Source organism: Anomaloglossus baeobatrachus, chromosome 6 (genome assembly GCF_048569485.1).
Source record: "Anomaloglossus baeobatrachus isolate aAnoBae1 chromosome 6, aAnoBae1.hap1, whole genome shotgun sequence".
Lineage (NCBI taxonomy): Eukaryota > Metazoa > Chordata > Amphibia > Anura > Aromobatidae > Anomaloglossus > Anomaloglossus baeobatrachus.
The window spans coordinates 454,101,748-454,115,072 of record NC_134358.1 but is presented as its reverse complement, the minus strand read 5'-3'; positions in this window follow the sequence as shown (position 1 = coordinate 454,115,072).

The window sequence follows — 13,325 nt, the reverse complement described above, 5'->3', positions numbered from 1 at the left end:
GAAAGTATAACTACCCTTTAAATTTAGAACAAATTAACAATAATAATAAAAAAACTACAGTATGAGGAGGTGCTATAGAAGAAAATGTTCCATTAAAGCGGGCTTTACAGAGGAGACAAAGTGCAAGCTCAGTCTCCCAGACTCTAGGATATTGTTCCGCAGTTGCACTGGCAGCTTTGCAGCTGCTGCTAAGGTACTGTATGTGGAAGCGGAGGAGACTCTGTGCTCTGATTTCTCTGTGTCATTACATGAGCAACTGCGGCAATTATTGCAATAAAGAATAAAAAGCATCTATAGTAATATATTAATGTTCTACCTAGTGGTAAGTACTATACTATACACTAAAGCCCGCTTTACATGCTGCAATGTATCTTACAATGTGTCGACGGGGTCACGTCGTAAGTGACGCACATCCAGCATCATAAGTTACATTGCAGTGTGTGACAGGTACGTGCGATTGCGATTGAACGTTAAAACGGTCATCACATACACATCGTACCTTTCTCTAGAATTGAACGTCAGATTGTTCATTGTACCCGGGGTAGCACACATTGCAGTGTGTGACACCCCGGGAACGATGAACAGATCTTACCTATGTCCTGCAGCAGCCAGCCCACAATGCGGAAGGAAGGAGGTGGACGGGATGTTTACGTCCCGCTCAGCTCCGCCCCTCCGCTTCTATTGGCCGGCTGCCGCGTGACGTCGATGTGACGCCGAACGTCCCTCCCACTCCAGGAAGTGAACGTTCGCCGCCCACATCGAGGTCGTATGGAAGGTAAGTACGTGTGACGGGGTTAATCATTTGTGCGGCACGTTCAACAAATTGAACATGCCGCACATACGATGGGGGCGTTTCAAATCGCATACGATATCGTATGCGAAATTGCAACGTGTAAAGCAGGCTTTAGCTGCTGGGCTCCCTTTAAAGTGGAGGTTTATATTCATGAAACATATCTATTATACAGATATACAATAATATTCCATTATTAGTGAGTCAGTTCCAAAAATAGAGCATGGATCCTGTGTTCAGAATAGGATCTCATTAAGGGGATTGTTAGAAATCCTACACTGAAGACAGGATCCTCGGAGACAGAGCACATACTCTGTCAGTTCTTCTCAACTTCATGCACAACAAACAGTACAGACATTGAGCCGTCAGTGATGTCCTATCCTTGAATAGCAGCATATTACAATACTAAAGCTAATGACACTGTCATGTACTATTTTTATTATGTAATTGGATGCATATTTGGCTTTAAGCCGCAAAAATATAACTATTACAACTATTTCATTTTGATTTTTTTTTTCATTTAAAGGGAGATCATCACTCCCAAAAAACATTTTAAATACGTTCTACAGTGTTATAAGGGACTTAACCCCTGTAACATCCATTCTAGCACTGTACCTGTTACTGGTGGTGCCTGAGAAAAGTGACAAATACAGTGCTAGCATGGTTGTTATAGGGACTAGGTCACCTACATCACTATATAGTGCAATTAAAATGCTTTTTGAGTTTATGAACTCCCTTTAAACAGCATTTTACAATAGTTATATAGGCATACACTAATTTGACAAAAGTATTGAGACACCTACAAAAGCTTTGATGACATCCCATTCCAAATCAATACGAATTAAAGAGGTACTTAAGGGAGATTTTAAAGGGAACCTGTCAGGTCCAATATGCACCCAGAACCACAAGCAGTTCTGGGTGCATATTGCTAATCCCTGCTTAACAGTCCCTGTATACACTAGTGTCGCGGGCGGAGGAGGGGACGCTGCGCTCTCCCACTGCTCGGGTCCGGCTGCTGCTGCTCGGTGGTGGCTTGAGCGGTGGGCCGGATCCCGGGGACTCGAGCGGCGTTCCTCGCCCGTGAGTGAAAAGGGGGAATTGATTGTGGGGATTTGATATTGTCCGTGACGCCACCCACGGTTGTGGTGAGATTGGGGACACCACCGCTGCTCTGGACGGGGATCCCGGGAGCGATGACAGGGAGCAGCCTGGATGTTAGTTCTCCCCTCCGTGGGTAGGGGGTTGGTTGTCCCGGGGCCTGGTGAGGGGGTAGGGATGGATGGCAGGCGGGTTACGGGGCCTGGCGAGGTGCAGGGTCACGGGGGCAGCGCTGTGCCGCACGGCACGGTGGTACTCACTCAGCCAATGATGTACACAAAATCTCCGGTAAAACAAACGGCTGGATGGACGGGTCCCACAGACGGCTGCGGTGTTTCTCCTCCTGGCAGGTTGATGGTGACTGCCTTTCCCTGCACCTGTGTAGTGTGTACGGTTCCAATGGGTTCCCACCAGTAACCCGCTCCCCAGCTTGAAGGTTGCTGAAGGAGCCCCTTTTGCCCGCAGGCTCTGGCCCTGGGAACTTTAGCCTTGGCGGTGACTGTGTTTCCCTTTAATGGTTGGACTGTTGCCTTCTGTCGGGACTTGGCCGCTGGGAAACCCAGGAGGTTCCCTTCGCTAACGGATTTGACAAATTGCATGGCTACTCCTAGCCTTGTCGGGGTCCGTAAGCCCCTGCCAGATGGTGCTGGCTTCTCTTTGCGTACCGGTCCGGTACCGCCGGGCCACCGCCCGTCCACGGTCCTTACGGCTAGCTCCAATAGGCCTCTCCTGCAGACGGTCGCCACCGTCTGCCAACCTTGATGTTCCGTCCAGGCCACACAACTGGACCACTTTCTGTCTGCTCCTTTACCACTTCACTCTCCTCTCACTTTCCCTTCCAAAACTGAACTACTTCTTTTCCCGCCTCCAGGACTGTGAACTCCTCGGTGGGCGGGACCAACCACCTGGCCCATCCCCTGGTGTGGACATCAGCCCCTGGAGGAAGGCAACAAGGGTTTTTGTCTGACTTTGGTGTGCCTGACCGGGAGTGTGGGGTGTGTTGGTGTAGTGCTTGTGACGTCCTGGCTTGTCCAGGGCGCCACACTAGCATAGCTAAAAGGATCTTTAGTAAAAGTCTTTCTAAAGATCTTTTACCGTATGCTAATGAGCGAGGGGACTAGTTCTCTCGGTGTTAGTTCCCCTGCCTAGTCGGTCCATTAGCATGTTAGTACGGACCTCTGGGTGTGCTAACATGCTAATGAATGTGCAGCATCACAGGATGATCTCACTCACCTCTCCGCCGCCATCGCGTCCAACGATGGATTTTGGCTCAGTGTGTGGCGCCCCTGCGTCTTCAGGCGCCACAGGGTACTGCACCCCCATTAGGGTGTAGTACTTATTCCAGGTCTAGGGAAGGTCGATGTCGGTTTACACATACACAAACATACAGTCAGTTGGTTGCCCTCCCAAATAGAAACTGGGCCAGGGTTGGATCACAGTAGGGGGGTCACTACAGCGGTGGGTTTACAGGACGCCACCGCACCAGAGGCTCTACGATCCACTGGAACTAGGGACTCAGGGTCAGGGAGAAGCAACCACCAGGGGGAGTCAGAAACACACAGTGGGAAGAGCAGGTTGACCTAGTGAGAGTAGTGAACCAGCTGGTGGCAGCGGCTGGGGGCAGCAGCTCAGAACACAACACAACACAACTAGATCAAGGAGTACAGCTTCAGAAACAGAGCAGAGTGGACATGCTGCGAGCAGCTCTGTGGGCCAGGGCATTCAACACGGTCGCTAGAGAGAAGCAAGCGGCTGCTTCCACAGGACCGCCGCTGTCGGGATACAGAATCCTAGGGCAGAAATACTCCATGTTATCTACCAACTCTGCAAGAGTCGCGGGGAATGGTTAGAACAGTCACCGGACCCATCCCAACGAGTCTGTAGCAAATAGCATATAGGATCTGGGGTTGAGGACTGGCCCCATAATGGAACCGCGCTATCAGAATACAGAACGGGACGCTTTACTGACACCGGGACCCTCAAGTGCTTCACGCCATGGGGGCCTGAAACTTAGCGCATCAAAGGAGGAAAGGGCTCACAGGCTGACACACACACTGGACTTGACCTTTCATGGATCCGGGATTGGCTGGAGCCCATCGTGGCGGAGACCAGTACTCTGGGGGCAGCGTCTAAAGGGCTTGTGAGTAAAAAGACCTGGAACCACAGCCTCTGTCTCTGCCTCTCCTTTACCGTCGCTGTCACCCAGAGCTGCGGCGCCAATGGGGACTTCCACCACCCCATCCTCCATCATCCTCCCCGAGGTAATCCCGCTCCTCCTGTGGGGAGCAACACCATCCTGGCTGCCCCCAACATCTGCCCGTTGAGAGGCCCTGCAGCAGTGGCCCCCATCCCTGACCGAGTACAATAAGTGTCGTCATGATCCTAAAAAAAACTTTCCTAACCTCCGACTACTCCCTCCATCCTCCCTGCCACCCTTCAATCCTTCTTCCTGTACTCCTCGGGGCAACGGAACCGGGCCAGGCCACCCTGTGACAATGCAGAGGATCTGCACCCCCGGCCCAGCCACGAGTAGGTTAAAACACCTGCCCCGTGGGGTGCTACAAATGCGCATGACCCCGGAGGTTTGGTCATGCGCACTACTTCACTTTAAAGCCAGGACGCATACACTTGGCTTCATAGTGCGTAGGACCGAAACTCCGGGGTCATGCACACTAAGGATAAATCCAGCGTTGGATGCAATGGCGGCGAGAGGTGAGTGAAATCATCTTATGATGCTGCGCATTCATTAGCATGTTAGTACGCCCTAAGGGACATACTAACATGCTAATAGAGCCGACTATCCAGGGGAACTAACGCTCAGGGGACTAGTCCCCTCACTCATTAGCATACCATATAAGATCTTTAGAAATACGTTTTCTAAAGATCTCTTTATCTATGCTAGTGTATACAGGGACAGTTAGGCAGGGATTAGCAATATGCACCCAGAAATGCTCGTGATTCTGGGTGCATATTGGACCTGACATCTTCCCTTTAAAAAAGTACTTTAATGGACATGCTTTCATAAATTAGAAAGCTAACATCCATAGTGTTTTTGTAATCCTGACAGTACTGGCTATTGAATGTGATGGTGGATCTGCTCCTCAGTGCTCCCCCACCCTTCTGGGATGTTATGTCACAGTTCAGGGTGCATGTATTGCTGCTAGCTTCCATTAACAGCCAGCCTTCTGATAACATCTTCTTCCATTTAGTCTGAATCAAGGAGGCATGGCCTGTCTTACCGCCTTCCTTCTCAACTCAGGATCCATGCCTGCTTATTTCACAGCTTCTTTATGACAGTCATAGCTCCCGCCACACTCAAGAAGCTGCAAATCCAGGTTGCAATCCACTGTAGAACAGGCCATGACAGTGCATAATATATACTGCCATGTGTCAAGCAGGGAGCAGAGGCAGAGCACTGATCCACACATGGTAGTACATAATACACTGACTTGTGTCAATAAGCGCCAATGGGGACAGTTATGACGATATTTGTAAACTGCTGTAGGATACGATGGATATAATAATTAAGAGGGATGTGCCAATATTTTTTCCATGTATACTATATTAACACAATATATAAGTATGCTATGATTTATTTTGATCAGTTAATAATGATTCAGTAAATTAATTCTGTCACAGAACCCATGATAACTATAGAGAAAGTACCATGCATTTTAGTGCCAGTCGCTCCACTGTATCCAGATGGTCTGGCCAGCTGTACACACCTCGGAGCCGGAGACTTGTCCTGGAGAAATACACTGCCAACATAACCTATTCTCTTAAGCCTGAATAAGATGGTTGAAAATAGTTATTAAATCTCCCTCTGTGAATTAATGGACACTAAGCTTTAAAACCTGTCCAAAGCACTTAGAGAAAAATAATGCTGTTAAATGAAAACCGTCATATGCTCCTGTACTCCAAATGGAGCACGTAACACCGCAGCTTTACATTCCGACAAATGATTCATTGAAAGAACCGTAAAGAAATATTAACGTGGATGTTAATTTTTTATGCTTTTATATTTATTTGCTTTATTGTTCTTATAGCCACCAGATGTTGCCTCAGGAAGTTGCTACGAGAAGTGAAGATCTGGCAGTAGAATAATTAAATGGGAAATGTTGGCAGGCTTCCTGCTATTTCCTCCGGTACGGAGCGTTTATGAATGAGAGCGTACAGTACCACGGTGCTTCCAGTGCACCGGCTCATCTTTTATCATGTAACGATTTTCCATCGAAGCTGCAGCAAAGCCAAAGGCTTATTACACCCTCTGCATAAACTTAAAAAGACATTATTAATAAAGTGTTCATGTTGCTTTCATAAACAGTTCAACAGGATTGCCTGCTGACACGCGTTTATTACACTTAATAATGTTTACATAATTCTTGTGTGAGCTCATTAGGGCTGTCACATCTCAAACCATTTTAGAGCTTAGTTTATCTCTGTAGATTTGGGCTCACCTAACAATGCAATCGGGACAGGATTTCCATAGCAAGAATTCCTGTCCTGACAGTAACGGGAGCAGAAGGGATCTGCCCAGAAAACACAAGATGACTCACGTATCACCAGTGTGCTTAGTTACAGTTGTTGACGTCCTTCTGCTTGGACAACTCGCTAATAATTAAAACCTACTGTAAAAAAAATGTTTTATTTTCATGTTGAAATTATATCACAAGAACATCAGTGAACTATTTTACTTTTCCAATGAAGTAAGAAGAAAAAAAGCAGCAACTCATCGGGGATGAGATCAAGTCTTCTTTATTGTGCATACTAACTAAAGAATGTATGTCTGGAACACCAATGGTGTGAACAGGGTGCAAGACTCAAAAAACATAACTCCTGTATACAATAGGATAAAGAGTTGCACACAAGTCACAATGTATATGGGAATGATGAAAAGCAAAACTGCTATGGGAATACTAGACTGAAAAATACAATTAACTATCTGAGAAAGTGAAAAACATGAAAAAATGGAATATGCATAACTGCTATGAATAATAGGAATATAAGACCTGTTTAGCCATTGTATTGAGCAATGCAAAATAGCCCCAACATCAACACCAAGGTAATCTCTATTTTTGGGGTCCCTAGCCTATATGTAACCTTACCTGCAGTTAAAAAACTTGCAAAAGTATGAAAAGCAAAAGTATGGAAAGTAAAGGACCAAGCTATATATGTGAAGTGAAACAAATGGCTGTGGGTGGGGCAGGGTTCTCAGACAAAAAGTGCATGCTAACTAAAGAATCTATATCTGGAACACCAATGGTGTGATTGGTCCTTTGCTTCCTATACAGAGCAGGTTTTTTAACTGCAGGTGAGGTTACATATAGGCTAGGGACCCCAAAAATAGAGATTACCTTGGTGTTGGTTTTTGGGCTCTTTTGCATTGATCAATACAATGTCTAAACATCTCTCATATTCCTACTATTCATAGCAGTTATGCATATTCCATATTTTCATGTTTTTCACTTTTTCAGATAGATCATTGTATTTTTTAGTCTAGTATTCGCATAGTAGTTTTGCTTTTCATCATTCCCATATACATTGTGAGCAACTCTTTATCTTATTATATTCTTTATTGTGCAAACACGGGTAACATATAGTGCAGGGAGGGGGAGCCGAAGCCTCGGACAATGGTACGCCGTTTTGCGCTGGTGTGGCGCTTCTACGGGTTCCGTCTACGGGTTTCTTCATCCTTCATTGGATCTGGATTTTTGCACTGTGCTCTGGCTTTGAGCATGCAGCTCCGGGGCAGGTGTCCCCTGTCCGCAATTGCGGTCCGGTTCCTTAGACTAGTGTGAAACTGATTTGACTTACCAGTAGTGCCCAGTCTTTCTCTCCTGCACCTGAACTCCTATTTTAATTTTACCATGACCATTTCTGCTCGGGAATGCATAAGATGTTTCTAGAAAGGAGTAAGGGCATATGTGTGGTTCTTAGACACCATTGGCATGGCTTGTCTCAGGGAAAGCTATCCTATGTATGAAAAAGAAAATCCAATTTCCCCTAAGGTGCATAACAAAGTGTGGTTTGGCAACATATTTGTTGAAAAATCTGTGGTATTGAACTCTATTTAATGACAGCATCAGAAGGTAACATGATAGGCAAGAGGGCCATTGAGGCGGCTCCTGACTCTTAGAACAGCCCACCATTTCCGATGGTCTCCCAAACTGACATCCAGGCTGGATCACAGTGATTAAATTCCATTCTCATCAACTGACAGTGGCATTTAAGAGCGTAACATCACTGATCAGAGGGCACACTGATCGCTGCTGTTAGAGGCAAATGTCAGCTGCTGACCAGCAGTGACCTCCAGAGCCTCGTTCTGAGAACTTTCAGCAGCAACCTCGGAATTTCTCACAAGTGATGACATCACTAACTCAATAACATCACTGCTCGTGAGAAATTCTGGCCTGCCACTGACCGGCAGTGACTTTTGGAGCCTTGTTCTGAGAAAGTTCTCAGAACGAGGCTCCATATTAATCGATGGGCATCAAGGGACATTACACCATTGGATAACATTGGAACTTCCAGGAATTATTTTGAATTGATAAATTGGTGAATGAGGGAGCGTGGGGGAGTGTTTATTCACTATTGGATTACGTCAGAATTTCTAGGATTTATTTTGAAGTCATAAATTGGTGAACAAGGGAGTGAGAAAAAACTTTTTTGCATGGCAGTGTCTTTTTTTTTTTTAAATCAGATCATTGGTACAGAAAAAAAAGATCAGTGGAACAGAGATTTTCAATGTTATATGGTGTCATTACATAGCACAGTTACACGTAAAATACAGCAAAGTTGTCACCTCTTCCAAGGATTCGATTTTTTAATTCAAATATAGATATATAATATTTAATCACTTATATAGCGTTATTAATTCCACAGCGCTTTACATACATTGTCAACACTGTCCCCATTGGGGCTCACAATCTAAATTCCCTATCAGTATGTTTTTGGAGTGTGGAAGGAAACCCACGCAAACACGGGGAAAACATACAAACTCCTTGCAGATGTTGTCCTTAGTGGGACTAGAACCCAGGACCCCAGCGCTGCAAGACTGCAGTGCTAACCACTGAGCCACCATGCCGCCCAAACCAACACAACCTCACCCGCAATAATATTCCAGAGAAATCTGTGTTCATACCCCTTTCTTTATGATATACATTGGAATATCCACTATTGAACTGAAATAGTTTGTATGTGTAATAACCATATTTATATAATTTAGCCTGGATACACTACCAGTGTTCATTAAGTCATAAAGTGCCATATAATATTTCTCGGGAGTACTCCAGGTGGTAAGTATGGTATATTCAACCAGGGTCCCTGGATGTTGTGAAATTTCTTGATTGCCTTTTTCTTTCTATATACCCCTTTTTCCAACCAAATAATATTGTTTAGTTTATTTATTAACTCATTAACCATTGGTCCAACCAATGTTGTGCAGTAAGTTTGTTTGCCTGATACAATGTTCGCAAAAGACCTATAGCCATTGGGAATTCAAAATCTGTTGATTCTCCCAAATACCCCAATATGCAGATTTTTGGGTCTGCTTGAATTTGCACATTAAATACCCTTTTTATTAAAGATAGAGTATTTTTCCAGTAAAAGTCCAATCTATTGCACTCCCAAAATATGTGCATCAAATGTACATCTCCTGTCCCACTATGTTTTTTATCTCTATACCTGCCGGGTTAGTAATGGTGGTGTCTGATAGACGCCTATCCATTACTAACCCCTGGGCTTGATGACAGCTGTTAATTTACAGCAGATAGCAACCCCAACCCCATAATTATGACCCTGATTGCCACTGCACCAGGGCAATTGGGAAGAGCCGGGTTAAGCGCTAGAATTGTCTCATTCATCTAATGGATACGCCACTTCTGCGGTGGCAATGGGCTGCTATTTTTTAGGCTGGCAAAGGCCAATTACCATAACCCTTCCCACCCTGATAATACTAGCCTCCAGCTGTCTGCTTTACCTTAGCTTGTTATCAAAACTAGGACGGAGTCCACACCATCTTTTAAAATTATTTAAATAATTTAAAAGCGGTGTGGAATCCCCTCTATTTTATAATCAGCCAAGGTAAAGCAGACAGCTGAGGGTTGCAGCCCGCAGTTGTCTGTTTTACTTGCAATGGTTATCAAAAATAGGTAGGAGAACAAATAATATATTTATTTCTTCCATAGCCATATGTTTGCAGGGCAATTGCCCCTCATTTACCCTCCTTTTGCAGCCTCTAGCCCTTACTACAACAATTTTACAGCCAGTTTAAATCACAGAAGTTTTGGGTCTCCATTGACTTGTATGAGGTTTGGGATCTGGGGTGAAGTTTGAGGACCGAAACAAACCTTTGTTTGCTAAGGTTAAGCCGAACCCAGCGAGCCTGAACATCCATGGGTCCGCTCATCACTAATCATTATAAAGCCTTCAGGATCTCATTACACAGCAGGCAGTGGGGGAAGGGGAAGAGTTGACAACATTGTGAGATGAGATCTGGAAGTGTCATGCATAGATTAACTGTGCCCATAGGAGAAATAAAAAAAAATGTCCTCTAGCCTTGCTGGATTTCTCCATTTTGTTTTGGCTTGTTGATGTGGTGGACATTATGGCTATTAAATCCCAGTGAGCACAGGCTGAGGAGTCCAGCCAATAATTATCATGTATATAGTCTTCCCCTAAATTTAAATATTTTTCTTGTTGTTCCTCATGTTTATTAGTGTGCAGGGTCACCAGGAGAGACTAGATACACTCTATATATTTGGTCATTATTTTAAATTCTTTATATCATACTTTGATAGAGGTTTATGTATTCAGCTTCTATCAATATCAGTCCAGGTATTAATTATTTCATACTGAGGCTGACAGTCTTCAGCTGGTACATCCAAGCTCAGATGTTAGAGGTGTTTTCTGGGACATTATTATTTATGACCTATCCTTTGGATGCTGTTGCTTCTATTGGATTTGGTGATAATTGAATGCCTCTAGCATGGATTAGGAGACACAGGTCTGCTCTGATGGTGACTATTTTTACTGTAGGGGGTTGCTGCAAAATAAAAAAAATGTAAATGTTTCTCATATATGTTATGTGACCTCATGGGGGCACATTATGTTTAAAAATTACAATGTAAAAAAATACAAATAAAGAGAAAACACCCCCGATGCCTACACAAACCGTTGCTATAACTGCCCTGTAATATGAGACTTTACATATTATACACTGAACAAAAATATAAGCACAATACTTTAGTTTTTGCTCCCATTTTTCATGAGCTGAACTCAAATATATAAGACTTTTTCTGGGTACACAAAAGGCTATTTTCTCTCAAATATTGTTCACAAATTTGTCTAAGGCCCCCTTCACACATCTGTGAAAATCACGCACGTGTTTCATGGACGTGTCAAATGTGCGTTTTCCCCTCCATGTGCTGTGTTTATGGCACACATGTGTTCTCCGTGTGTTATTCGTGATAACACACAGAACGGGAACTTTCTGCTCGCCTGTCCCTGGCGTCGCTGTCCGAGGTGCTGATCTTCTGTCTCCAGCCCTGCCGACTCCCCGCTGCTGCTGTTTCCGGCCGCAGTGAAGTGAATATGCAATGAGCATAATGAGCGGCAGTCGGCAGCAAGTGACAGCAGCGGCAGAGACAAGAGGGCAGGAGAAGGTGAGTAAAGATTTGACCTCTTCTCCTTTGCTGAGAAAATCCATCCACCTCACAGGTGTGGCATATCAAGATCCTGATTAGATAGCATGATTATTACACAGATGTGCCTTAGGTTGGCCACAATAAAATGTCACTTTAAAATGTGCAGTTTTACAGTATTGGGGGAGTCTGGGAGGGTCAGAAAACCAGTCAATATCTGGGATCATTAGCCAGTCTGCTATCCACCCTGTACAGTGAACACTGGGATTCATCAATGAAGAGAACACCTCTCCAATGTGCCAGATGCCATCGAATGTAAGCATTTGTCCACTCAAGTCGGTTATGACGACAAACTACAGTCACGTTGAAACCCCAATGTGGATGACGAGATGAGCTTCACTGAGATGGTTCCTGAAAGTTTGTGCAGAATTCTTTTGGTTATGCAAACCAATTGTTGCATCAGCTTTTCGGGTGTCTGGTGTCAGATGATCTTGGACGTAAAGGTGCTGGATGTGGAGTCCTGGGCCTGTGAGGTTACACATGGTCTGCAATTGTGAGGCCGATATACTGCCAAATTCTCTGAAATGCCTTTGGAGACTGATTATGGTAGAGAAATGAACATTCAATTCATGGGCAACAGCTCTAGTGGACATCCTTGCAGTCAGCATGCCAATTGCACTCTCCCTCTAAAGCTGCGACGTCTGTGCATTAAGCAGTGTGATAAAACTACATATTTTACAGTGGCCTTTTATTGTGGCCAGCCAAAGGCACATCTGTGCAATAATCATGCTGTCTAATCAGCATCTTGATATACCACACCTGTGAGGTGGATAGATTCTCTCGGCAAAGAAGAAGAGATCACTAACACAGATTTAGACAAATTTGTGTACAATATTTGAGAGAAAAATGCCTTTTTGTGTAAATACAGTAGATAAAGTCTTAGATCTTTGAGTTTAGCTCATGAAAAATGGGAGCAAAAACATGTGTTGTTTCTATATTTGTGTTCAGTGTATATTAAAATTCCAAAAAAATAGGAACCCATTATACTCATTTATATGCATAATTAAATTATATGCATAATTAAAATGTAAATATGTATATATATATATATATATATATATATATATATATATATATATATATATAAAAAAAACATATATATATATATATATATATATTTTATTTTTTTTTTTAACTTTTTTTTTCATTAAAAAGGAAAAAAAAGGTATTGGACAAAAAAACCCCAACTCCATAGGGCATAGTTATCAAGCTAAATGCTACACAATTCTGGTGTAATTTGTACCCCCCAAAAAATGGTCTTTCATTACTTTTGGTACATTCACTATGTTTTTAGACTCTTCTTGCAACTTGTCAGGCAAGGGCTGCATGGAAGAAAGGTGTGACTTACTGTGCGATACCAATTTGTCCCAAGATAACATGTTGGTGCGGTTAAACAACTATATATATAGATATATATATATATATATATATATATATTGTGACAACGTGGGCCCCGAGCATGTGGGGAACCATGCGTCAGGTAGCGGAATTGAGGCACACAGGAACACTTTGTCACTTAAAACAATCTAGGTGATTTATTCAGATCCTCATAAACCACGCCGTATAAAGGGCCACAGCCACTCTCCCCACATGACAACAATGTCTCACTGTCGGTTTCAACCGCCGAGTGTCCATACAGTTCATTCTCTGGTATCAGCCAGTCCACATCCCCTTTTCTCAGGGTTACCGGTCAGTTGCTATGCAGGCTTCTATGTAGGCTCGACCACCAGGGAGAC